This window comes from Hibiscus syriacus, unplaced genomic scaffold, assembly GCF_006381635.1.
Source record: "Hibiscus syriacus cultivar Baekdansim isolate YM2019G1 unplaced genomic scaffold, ASM638163v2 tig00002655_pilon, whole genome shotgun sequence".
Lineage (NCBI taxonomy): Eukaryota > Viridiplantae > Streptophyta > Magnoliopsida > Malvales > Malvaceae > Hibiscus > Hibiscus syriacus.
Window position 1 is genome coordinate 278,484 of NW_024061938.1, and position 12,800 is coordinate 291,283.

Genomic DNA, 12,800 nt, shown 5'->3' on the forward strand with positions numbered 1-12,800 from the left:
TGGAGTGAAATCTACTCTCGAGCAATTGTGTTGTTTCGAGTCCAATTCCTTCGTTGTGAAGTTGAAATTGGCTCTGAAATTGAGGAAATGTTGTTGACAACCAGCGTCCCTTCGTCGTGAAGTTGAACTTGCGTTGTCTGGAGTCCAATATCCCTCGTTGTGAAGCAGAAATTGGCTCTGAAATTGAGAATGTTCGTTGACAACCAGTGGTCCCTTCGTCGTGAAGTTGAACTTGCGTTGTCTGGAGTCCAATATCCTTCGTTATGAAGTTGAAATTGGCTCTGAAATTGAGAAATGTTTGTTGACAACCAGCGGTCCCTTCGTCGTGAAGTTGAACTTACGTTGTCTGGAGTCCAATATCCTTCGTTTGTGAAGTTGAAATTGGCTCTGAAATTGAGAAATGTTGTTGACAACCAGCGGTCCCTTCGTCGTGAAGTTGAACTTACGTTGTCTGGAGTCCATATCCTTCGTTGTGAAGTTGAAATTGGGCTCTGGTAAACGTTGTCTGGAGTCCAATATCCTTCGTTGTGAAGTTGAAATTGGCTCTGAAATTGAGAAATGTTTGTTGACAACCAGCGGTCCCTTCGTCGTGAAGTTGAACTTACGTTGTCTGGAGTCCATATCCTTCGTTGTGAAGTTGAAATTGGCTCTGGGTAAAACCTGCAAAGATATGCATATATGTGATGTTATGGATGTCATGCTCTTAGGTATGCCTAAATGCATATGCAACATATGTTATTCTGAGCTCTGGAGAGTAATCTCGATCTCCGGGTGGCCTGTCGTTGTTGACTCTTGAGCTTGAAGTTTCGATCTCTGATCTTAAATTCTTCAAATGTTTGATGATTTTTTTTTTGAAGATGCTCCTCAACCATCTCAAGCATGTGCATGAGCCTTGATCGGCTTCTGGGTACCTGTACTTTTCAATGAATCTTTACAGCAATATGCGATTATCTTTCATAAAATAAATAAACCATTAGGTTAAATCTAATTCAAGATGCTCAAAAGGTATTGGAGGAAAGATGGTCTTTATTCATAAGGGAGGAGAAGAACAAATAATACATGGCAAACATTCTAAAACGAATACACAATGATGTGTAAATGATGTCTTAGATCTCGATAACGTGGGCACTTCTGAGTTGAAAAGCCGTTTGGTGACTTTGAGTGCAGCCTTGCCAAAGGATCTTTGAAAATGCGACAACGTTTGGGAGGGTGCAACATTCTCCGATTTGTTGGGTTCGTAGAAGATTCATGTGCCGGGATGTTTCCACCGTTGATATCCAAATTGCCCTTTCCGGGTTTTCAACTTGGACCCATCCTTAGTTGCAAGACGCCCTTTGCGGATTTTCATCTTGAACCCACCTTATTTTCTCTTCTTTTTCCTCTTTTTCTTTTTTCAATTTAGGGTGCCCTTTCGGGTTTTCACCCGTTTTTTTTTTTTTTTTTTTTTTTTAACTTAGGACGCCCTCTCGGGTTTTCATCCTAAGCGAAGTATTTCTTGACTGCGTCGAGTTAATGGGATGTGGCAGCTCAGGTCCGTCCATTTCAGCCAGGATAAGGGCTCCTCCGGAGAAAGCCTTCTTCACGACATAAGGTCCTTCCCAATTTGGCGTCCACTTTCCTCGGAAATCTTTCTGGACTGGCCAAATTCTTTTTAGCACTAGATCCCCTTCACGGAATATTCTTGGGCGCACCTTTTTGTCGTGTGTGCTCGGATCATTCGTTTCTGATAGATTTGACCATGATGAATGGCTTTCAGTCTTTTTTCATCTATCAGATTAAGCTGATCATATCTGGATTGTGCCCACTCTGCATCATCTAGTTGACTTCTGACAAGACCCTGAGAGACGGAATCTCGACTTCAATGGGTAGCACTGCTTCCATTCCATAGGCTAGTGAAAATGGAGTTGCCCCAGTCGATGTACGTACCGAGGTTCGATAAGCGAACAAAGCAAAGGCAACTTCTCATGCCAGTCTTTGTAGGTTCAGTTGTTTTCTCCACTATCTTCTTAATATTTTTGTTTGCTGCTTCTACTGCTCCGTTCATCTTTGGTCTGTAAGCAGTGGAATTGTGATGTTTTATGTTGAACTGTTCGCAGGCAGCACTCATCATCTTGTTGTTCAAGTTGTTGCGTTATCGGTGATAATCCTTTCAGGTAGACCATACCGACATATAATTTCTTTCTTCAGAAGCTTGCAAATAGTGGATTGAGTGACACTGGCGTATGACGCAGCTACCCATTTCGTGAAATAATCAATTGCGAGAATGAAACGGTGACCATTCGAAGCCTTCGGATGGATTTGCCCGATAACGTCCATGCCCCACAGAAAAAGGCCATGGTGACGTCATTACATGAAGTGGATGGGGTGGAACATTTATCTTGTCTCCATAAATCTGACATTTATGACATCTCCTAGCATAGTTGATGCAATCACTTTCCAGTGTGGACCAAAAATATCCGCATCTCATTATTTGTCTTGACAACATATGCCCATTTGCATGTGCTCCACAAACCCCATCATGTACTCTTCCACTATCATTTTGCCTCTTCAGCATCGACGCATCTAATAGAACTTGGTTATGGCTTTTCTTGTATAAAACCTCTCCAATGACGTATCCAGCTGCCAACCTTCTAAGGGTTTCTTATCGATTTCGGTGGCTTTCTCTGGATAACTCCGATGCTTGATATACTGCAGAATGTCGAAGTACCAAGGCTTAGTATCTTTCACTTCTTCAATTTGGTAACAATGAGCTGGGTACTCATACGATTGCATGTTGATTGGCATCATTTCAGACTCTCCACCAACCCTGAATGCGGCTGCCAATGTAGCTAAAGCGTCAGCCATTGATTTTCTTCTCTAGGCACGTAGTGGAAGGTGACTTCGTCGAACTCTTCGAGCAGATCCAACACTAGTTTTCGTACTCTAACAGCTTGATCCTTAGTTTCCCACTCTCCTCGGAGCTGATAGATTACTAAGGCTGAGTCTCCATACACCCGTAAAGTCTTATATTTTGCCCCAGTGCAGCCCGAATTCCCAAGACACAAGCTTCGTTCTGCCATGTTATTGGTACAATCAAAGTTCAGTTGCTCGTAAATGGGTAGTGACTCCCTTCTGGGGAGACTAGAATTGCCCCGATGCCATGTCCTAGTGCATTTGTGCCCATCGAAGTGCATTTTCCAGGAACGTTGTTGAAATGCTTGCTTCCTCTAAAGATATGGCCATTAAGTCCTCGTCTGGGAAATCAAAGTCCAGCGGCTCATAGCTCTCATCAATTCTGCTTGCCAAAAAAATCGGATATGGCGCTGCCTTTTACCGCTTTTTGGCTCACGTATTCGATGTCAAATTCAGACAAAAGCATCTGCCATCGGGCTAACCTTCCGGATAGAGCAGGTACGCCCATCATGTATTTTAGGGTCTAACTTGGAAACAGCCAAGTGGTGTGGACAACATGTATTGTCGAAGTCTTTTGTAGCCCATACCAGGGCACAACAAACCTTCTCAATAGGAGGATATCGGACCTCGCAAGCGGTGAACTTCTTGCTTAAGTAGTAGTGGCTCTTTCCTTCTTCCCAGACTCATCGTGTTGACCAGAACACACCCCATGGAGTTCTCGAATATGGAGAGATACAAAAAAAACAGAGGTTTTCCTGGGATAGGGGACATCAGGACAGGAGTGTGAGACAAGTACTCTTTTACTTTCTCAAATACAGTCTGACAGCTTTATCCCATGCTCCAGGGCTATTCTTTCGGAGGAGACGAAAGATGGGGTCACATTGTCGGTTAACTGAGAGATGAACCGAGCTATGTAGTTTAGTCTGCCCAGAAAACCTCGGACTTCTTTTTGGGTTCGTGGTGGAGGTAGATTCTGGATAGCCTTAACCTTATCAGGATCGACCTGTATGCCTCTCCTGCTGACTATAAAGCCTAGTAGTTTTCCAGATGTTACCCCGAAGGTACACTTGCTAGGGTTTAGTCTCAGTTGGAACTTTCTCAATCTCTGGAAGAGCTTCCTCAGATTCTTGACATGTTCACTCTCGGGTCTGTGCCTTGACAATCATGTCGTCGACATAAACCTCGATTTCTTTGTGCATCATGTCGTGGAACGGGTCACCATAGCTCTCTGATATGTTGCCCCAGCATTCTTTAATCCGAAAGGCATCACTTTGTAACAGAAAGTTCCCCACATTGTGACGAAAGTGGTCTTCTCCATGTCTTCGGGATGCATCTTGATCTGATTGTACCCCGAAAATCCATCCATGAATGAAAAGTAGGCGTTCCCGGCCGTGTTGTCCACCAGAGTGTCTATGTGTGGCAGAGGAAAGTTGTCCTTGGGACTGGCCTTATTAAGGTCCCGGTAATCGACACACATGCGTACTTTCCCGTCCTTCTTCGGCACAGGCACTATGTTGGCCACCCACTCAGGGTATTTGGCCACTTGGAGAAAACCGGCATCAAATTGCTTCTTGACCTCTTCCTTGATCTTAAGGAGCATTTCTGGTCGCATTCTTCTCAGTTTTTGCTGCACAGGTTTGAATTTGGTTTGATTGGCAGTTGTGAACTACCATATCTGTGTCTAGTCCCGGCATGTCTTGATACGACAAAGCAAACACATCTTCGTACTCCTGAAGTAAGGCTATCAGGTTTTTTCTTTCTTCAGTCGAAAGAGTTGTGCCGATTTTAACCTCCTTTCGATCTTCCTCAGTGCCCAAATTTAATATTTCGATCGCCTCCTCATGTGGCAGTATTTGCTTTTCTTCTTTTCTACCATTCTCAACAATTCGGTAGGCAAGTTGTATTCTTCTTCATTATCGCATTCTTCAAATTCCCCAAGACAAATGGTTGATTCAAAATCCACCTCCGGATCAGGGTCTTAGTGCCACATTATCGTTATCTGGGAACCTGAAAGGAGGAAGAGTGTATGTGTGAGAGGATACTATCCCACACGGAATGGTCAAGAACTAACTTTGAGAGTAACTGGAAATGAAATACTGAAGGAGATAGATAATGAATAAAGAAAACTTTGTTTGCCATGGAAAAGAAAAATGCATCCTTATTAAACTTAAACAAAACATTTATTCCCTTACAAAAGATCACCTATTGCCCCGGGTATAGGCAAATAGGGATAGTTCGAATATTACTCTGAAAGATTCTTGTAAACCACAGGTAGTTCTTCCACCGACCAACGCTAGGCACGAATCCATGTGGCAGAGGGCATATCCTGGATCTATCTTTGTTGTCACATCTTCTGTGGTCACGGCATTAACGTTCAGATCTTTCAGAGCCGTTTGTAACTCGGACATGGTGGTCTCAAACACATAACCACCTGACTTGAATGTTCTGAAGAGCGGCGGGAATGTCATAGGTTTCCATTGGAGTTCGTTTCCAGTCAATCTGGCTAACCTTTTCTCCTGGTTCTTTTGAATTTCCTTTCTCCTTTAATGATAACCGGGCTGAAAACCGAGCCCAAATTGGTCTAATTTTGGGATAGGACGGACAGGGTTGATCATTCCTTGCAAATATTTCCCAAAACCTCTCCCGGTTCTGCGCCTCGGCCTAGGGTTTGCTTGATCTCCATCCTTGTACATTTGGAGAGTCGAGGTCTTGGGATTCTTTTTCCTTCTGCCACGAATGTGGCATTCACAAACTCCAAGGAGCGGAACGAACATTCTACCGCTTCCTCGTCTACCTCGATGTATGGAGCCTCCGTGGTCACGCTTGCCACGATATCTTCCTCAGCATTGATAATTACCAAGGCCCCGTCAATGACAAATTTAACTTTCTGGTGCAACGTGGAGGGTACTGCACCTGCTTGATGAATCCACGGCCTACCCAAAAGACAGCTATAGGACGGTATGATATCCATCACAAGGAACTCAACATCATAGGTGGCTGGTCCGATGGTCAATGGTACCTCGATCTTTCCGATTACCTCTCTTTTGGTCCCATCAAATGCTCGGACCACATTCTGACAAGCTCTCATATGAGAGGTATCTATTGGTAGCCTCTTCAATGTAATCAAAGGCATCACGTTCAAGGATGAACCATTATCGATTAAGACACTTGGTAAATCGTGCCCCTTACAGTAGGTAGTAATGTGTAACGCCTTCGTTCGGCCTCTTCCTCCTGATGGAATCTCATCATCTGAAAATGAGATGAGATTATCAGCTTGAATATTGTTTACCAGTCGATCCATCTTGCTGACTGGTATGTCTTGTGGCACGAACGTTTGATTAAGGACATTCAACAACGCTTCTCGGTGTGCTTCCGAGCTTAAAAATAGTGCTAGCATTGAAGTACGTGTAGGTAAGTTGTGGAGCTGTTCTACAATGTTGTACTCGCTGTGCTTCAAGATCTTGAGGAACTCTTTAGCTTCTTCCTCCTTTATAGGTTCATTGACAACTAGCACATCTTCTTTGAATGGCTCCAGTGGTCTTTGCCCCACTTTACTATTACCTCCTCCGGAAGTACTCACCTGACATTCGTACTTCCATGGCACTTGCCGATTGTCCTTATATTGAAAGGCCGCGGTGTGGAGATTACCACCTTGGCTGGTGTTGTCACTGTACTTGCTTAGGGGTAATTATCAAAGGACTACCCCTACCAAATTTTCTATCTGATGATTCTCCGGTGGCACAAACATCTTCTTCCAAGAATCTTGAATTTCTTCGTAAATTTCCAACTCCTTCGATCCATCATGAGGGACTAACAATCTGAACTCTGGGCAATCTTGCACTTTATGCCCTTCTTTGTTGTGGTAACAACAATGGTTACCATTCGTTCTATCGTATCTGAATATGGTGAAAGAAATCATGCCTTTACCATTTGGCTCCATACCCAAGCCAAAGGAGATTTAACCTCTGAAACACTCAATTTAACTTTCCTGCCCCCTTCGGTAGTAACGGCATTGATTCCTGCCTCTGATGATTGGGCAAGGGATTCTGGGCGACATTTGGTGCTCCGGAGTTGAAAGTGATCCAATTCTTGTTTCTCATCCGTTGCACAAGTCTCTTGAATGCGAGACAACTTTCAATCGAATGCCCCTGCACACCGCCATGATATTCGCAGTGAGCGCTCTCGTCATACCATTTCGGGTAAGGGGATTTATTGGATTCATAGGATAAGGCGACACTGCATGAGTGTCGAAGAGCTGTTGGTATAACTCCTTATACGTCATGGGAATGGGGTCAAACTGCTCCCTTTCCCTTTCTCTTCTCGGTTCTCTCTGGTTCTGTCTAGAAGTACCGGATGGTACAGCTGCTGTGAATTTGAGCTTGAGATCGTAACTCCCTTGCTGACACTGTAGGTGTTTACATTGTTGATCTCTCGCTCTTTTTTTTCATGGGAGGTTTTACTATAGTATCCTCCTCAATCTTTCCTTGTTTAATGGCCAACTCGATCATTTCAACCGGCCATGACCAAATCTGAGAAACTTCCCGACGTGATTGCTACCAAAGTGCCCGAAGTAAGGTGCCTTCAAGGTCTGTACAAACAGCTTTCTTGTTTCCTTTTCATCCAAGGGCGGATGAACTTGCACAGATAAATCCCTCCACCTCTGTGCGTACTGTCGGAAACTCTCATTGTGTTTCTTCTCTAGGCTTTGTAACATGACCCGGTCTGGTCTCATATCGTTGATATGCTTATACTGTTCCAAGAAAGATTGGCTAAGTCTTTCCACGTCTTGATATGAGTCCGACTAAGCTGGTTGTACCACCGAATAGCTGAACCGGACAGGCTCTCTGAAAACAATGGATCAGGAGTTGGTCATTCCCGCCATATCCTGTCATCTTTCGACAGAACATAGTAATATGGGCTGAAGGGCAACTGTTCCCGTCGAACTTCTCAAACTCAGGAACTTTAAACTTTGGTGGAAGCACCAAGTCTGGAACTAGGGTCAGCTCCATTGCGTCCACTCCATAATAATCATGGTCTCCCTGGACCATCTTTATTTGATCTTCTAATATTTTTATCTTTTCTTCCATTTTTTAGCTTTATCTTCCTCGTCAAAGTCTGGGACATGATAATCATCCGGATGATCATCAGGGATGATTGTAGAAGTTTGTATCTTTACAGCAGGTGCAACTTTTGTTTTGGTAACGAATGAGTCCCCGGGTAGTGCTGCTTTCCCTTTAGTAGCAGATGCGTCCCCGGGTAATATTCCGGGTGAGATAACCACTTGCGGGGTTGGTGGTATGGCCACTCCCTCGGAAGAAATGCCCCCTGATGCACTAGCTTGCTGTAGACCGACAACTTGGCTACGATTTGGTCGACCAAGGACTCCTGATTTTTCTTGATGGACTCAAGAGTACTTTCACTGTTCTGAGCCATCTTATCTTCTAGTTCCTTTTGAAGTCTTGCCATGTGCTCTTCGATCTTCTCCATTCTGGCTTCCATTTGTCTCTTTTTGTTCGAGTATTGTGCGGGTGATGTGTATCTGATGCTTGTGGTGGTAAGCTCGGTGTCTGAGACATGTTCTGTTAGTTAATACGAATGTAAAAACATGGAAAATATAAAATAACCAAACATGAAATATAAAATGCAAGGAATGCAATGTATGATGTATGCAATTGGAGGCATTGATCCAGAAAAGTGTTCATTATTATAAATAACCCTTGTTCAGACAAAAATGTCTTATCTTTTAAGAGACATAAAAACAGATTAAAGGTACATTCGGACTAAATCCTCTAGACCCCGAACAGCTTCCAGTAGGTTGACAAGTCTTCTGCCTTCATCTGTCACTGGTTGAATGCCTTGTCGAACCACACCAGCTTCCCTTGCTAGGCCGTGAAGATGACGGGCTGCTTTTTGCACTTGATCCAGGAAATCTCGTATGGTTGCGTCTCGGGCCCTCACCATTCGCTGTGCTTGTTCCCAACGGAAACGCCATTGTAATCCTCCGTCGAAAGGAACTATCTGAAGCTCGTTTGCTTGCCTCTTGAACCCATCTATAATAGCTTCTAACTCAGCTAATGTCTTGCCATCTTTCTCATGTTGTTTTTCTAAGTCAGCTACCCGAACTCTCAAGCGCTGGTTCTGATATTGACTATCTGCCAAGCGTCTTTGGGCAGTCTTCATCTGTTCATTCCAAGCTTTCTCATCAGGCCCCTCAAACTTCCTTTTCAGGCTATGAGCTTCGTCTTTCCAGTATTCAGAGGTTACCTTCAACTTGGAATTATCCTTGACCTTATCCTGATACCCTTTTCTCAAGTCTTCGAGCTCAAAACGGACTCTTTTTTGTTCTTTTTCCAGTTTTTCTGCCCGATCTTTCTGAGAGTCAGCATCGAGCTTCCACTGATAACGTTCAGCTTCAAGTTCCTTTATTCTTTGCTTCAGCTCATTATTCACGGCTTCAAACTCGGTCTTGGCTATCTCGAGTTCAGAAGGGACATGCATGAGGTGTTCTTCCATGGTCCGGGTGTCATCACGGTCTGGCACAGGGATGTTGTCATTCTTTCTTGACCTTCGCCACTCCACATAATCCGGAGTGAGCATGCTTCTGGTAGCTACAACATCCATCCGGAATACTTTCCTCCACGAATCGGCTGTTTCTTTGATCATCTTCTTATAGCTGTCGCCGTGATACTCAAACTCTGACTTAGCCAACCCGCATGTTGCTGGGACAAACTGACGTGCTCCGTATGTCTAAGTGCTAATAGGGAGCATACCCGACTGCTCCCCAAAGTCCAAGTAAGGTCACAGTGTCAGAGTCACCACATCGGAAAAGAACGTCACCGAGGAATAACCAAGGGGTTCTCCAGACAATATCTCGGTCTTGAAGATGCGTAAAGACCTTCATCCATTTTTCTTTCGAGGCGCCTTCATGCCATTTTAAGGTAATAAATTCACCTAGAGGTGAATAGGTGGTGCTGAAACGGCGGTAGGCAACCCCGTTAGTCTTCCAGAAGTGGCTGTGAATCCAGACCTGAAGGAGCTGAATACACCCGGTAAATCTTCCTCCGCCAGTTCTTCGACAATGGTTGAGCGATCGAAAGGTCTCGGCCAAGATGGATGGTGCTGGATTAACTCGTTTAGAAAGTTGCTCAAATAGTTCCACCACGGCAGCGTCAATGCACCCCAAAGCTTTCGGAAAGATAATCAAACCGTACAGACCCAATGCAAAAAGGTCTATAGTCTTCCACTCATCAGGGTGGTTTTTCATTAGTTGCTTTATGTGTATCCATTCAATTCCTTCTCCACTGCCTCTACGCTGAGTCCGATCGATTACCCATTTCTCATCTACTCCTGCAACTTTGGCCAGTGCATTCTTGAAAGGCTGGCTTTTGATGTGTTTAATGTAGGCTCGCTCAAGCTTGATGCTTTCGCAGTGTAGTAGAGTAGTATACTCTTCGATAGTAGGCACCATGTCTTCCTGGTTAAAGGTGAAACAACTATATCCCGGATTCCAGAATTGAATTAATGCTCGGAGTAAGGGCTCATCAGTCTTGACATGGAGCAAGAGGGCGATATCACCATATCGTTGACTGAACTTCTGCTTTCTATCATTCTTCCAACTATCCCAAATGTTTCGCAGCTCCTGGACATTATTCTGTTTCAGGCTGACAGCGGCATAACTAACCAGTTCTGACACATAGTTTCCCTGAAGACTGTCTCCCTTCTCTTTCTGAGCCTTCTCGGACCATAGTCGTGCCTCAGCGTTTCAATCTCTTGTATTACAACACCTTTGTCCATTAACTCGAATTATTTGTATATAACAAACGTTTTTTAGGGATCAATAGCCTCTTGTAATGATGCAAATGCTAGAAAACAAACACAAAGGCAAAAACGTTAGTAAAATAGAATAGAAAATAAATGGTAAATAAAAAACATAAAAATAAAAAGGTTAGGAAATAAATGTCCTAGGTTTTGGAATGTGGTTTTGGGGTAGGCTCTATTTATTCAAAGCCTCCGGTTTGGGTTCTAAAAACGGTACTCGAGTTCTCCTTGCTGGCGCCCCCCTTGGACCGACCAGACCCTTAGTCCGAAACCCATCACAGGCTTGTGTGGACTAAGTTAAACTCGAGAGGACACATTCCCTTATGCCCATACGGAGAATAAATTCACACGAAGGCATAAGGTATATGAATCCCGAAGGCTACTTGCTAGGCCCATACGGTGAATAAATTCACACGAAGGCGTCGCTTTCACCCCCACTTAAACGGGTTCGGAGCTCGGGTTTAGAGCCTTAGATGAAAATGTTTGGAAAGCTGAAATCATTAGAAAACGGTCAGTCCAACTATTTACTCGAAAAATATAATCAAAAATAAGTAATAAGGATCGAAATATTACCTTAAAATTTAAACTTACCCTTTTCGTTAAAAAGACAACTGGAAATTACCTTAGCCTGACTCACTTACCTGTGGTCCCCAGCGGAGTCGCCAAGCTGTCGTAACCGTCTTTCGGTTGGGCCCCGGAATTGGGCTTCGACTTAGGAAAATGTGGATTGGAGTCGCCACCGATCATTTATTTTATGAAAAATGGGTTGACCGGACACCTCATTTCTTACCTGATCTGCGTCGTACCAAAGATGTGTCGGATCCGGGAGTCGGTTACGGTCAAGGAAGGATTAGCACCCTTGAACCACCCTTTCGGTACTATGTAATTTCCAGTTGTCTTAATTAAGAAAAAATATAAGTTTAAATTACAAGGTAAGATCTAGTCCTAATTACTTACCGTAGATTGATTTGAAAGTTGTACCCTTTAAAAGTGAACGTATTAGATTGAAGAAAACAAATAACATAAAGAAGATAAAAAGGGGAAAAAGAATAAACGAGATAAAAAAAAACAAAGACAATATACAATAATAAATGGATAAATAAATAAACAAATATGAGTAAATAAAAGATAAAAAAATAAAGAAAAATAAATAGATAACTAAATAAATAGATGAGGAAAAAAATAATATGTACATATAGTACAATTTTAAAAAAAATATATATATATAGGTAATATCATATAGGAAAAATAATTAAATAAAAGAAAATAATAACAACTATATATGACAATAATAATAAAATAAAAATATGTGTACAAAACAAATAAAATACGATATATATATATATATATATATATATTAGAAAATAACATAGAAATAATTTAAAAAATAATATATATTAATAATGGGTATATAGGTAAAATATATAAAAGATACGTATATGTACAACAAATTAAGTACTATGAAATAAATAAAAATAATAGTATAAGTATCAAGTTGAATTGAAATATACACATATACGATTATAGGGTATTATACTAGAAATAAGAAATGATTATAAGCATAATTGGTAATTCATGTATATTAATAATGTTGTACCAATAAAATGTAAAGAATACACGTATATCAGCATAAATAATACAAAATAATATACGATAATAATACAAGGATTTAAACGTAATAATTATATATATATATATATGGTGTCTAAATTGAAAATAGAATGAAATTCAAGGCCAGATTTGATAAGAATTCGAATTACACTTAGAATCAAAGGGGCAAATTATAACTTTATAAAAACAGAGGCATCAAATGCACGGTTTAACCGTTTTAAAGAAAATATCTGGATTGTTAAATAAAATTAAAACAAATGAAAACTCATTCTCCTCTTCTCGCCAAAACGAGCCTCCCCTTTTGCCTAAATGCTCTCGCCTGTTCTTCAGAAATGAAGAACAGGGCCGTGGTTCTTCATGAACCCAGAAAACGCCACCCTACGCCGCCTCGCGTCGCCGTTGAATGGCGCCGGCCGTCGTTCATTGGCGGCAAAACTCATCTCTTCTATTTTTTTTGAAATCTCGAAAACTTTTGAAAT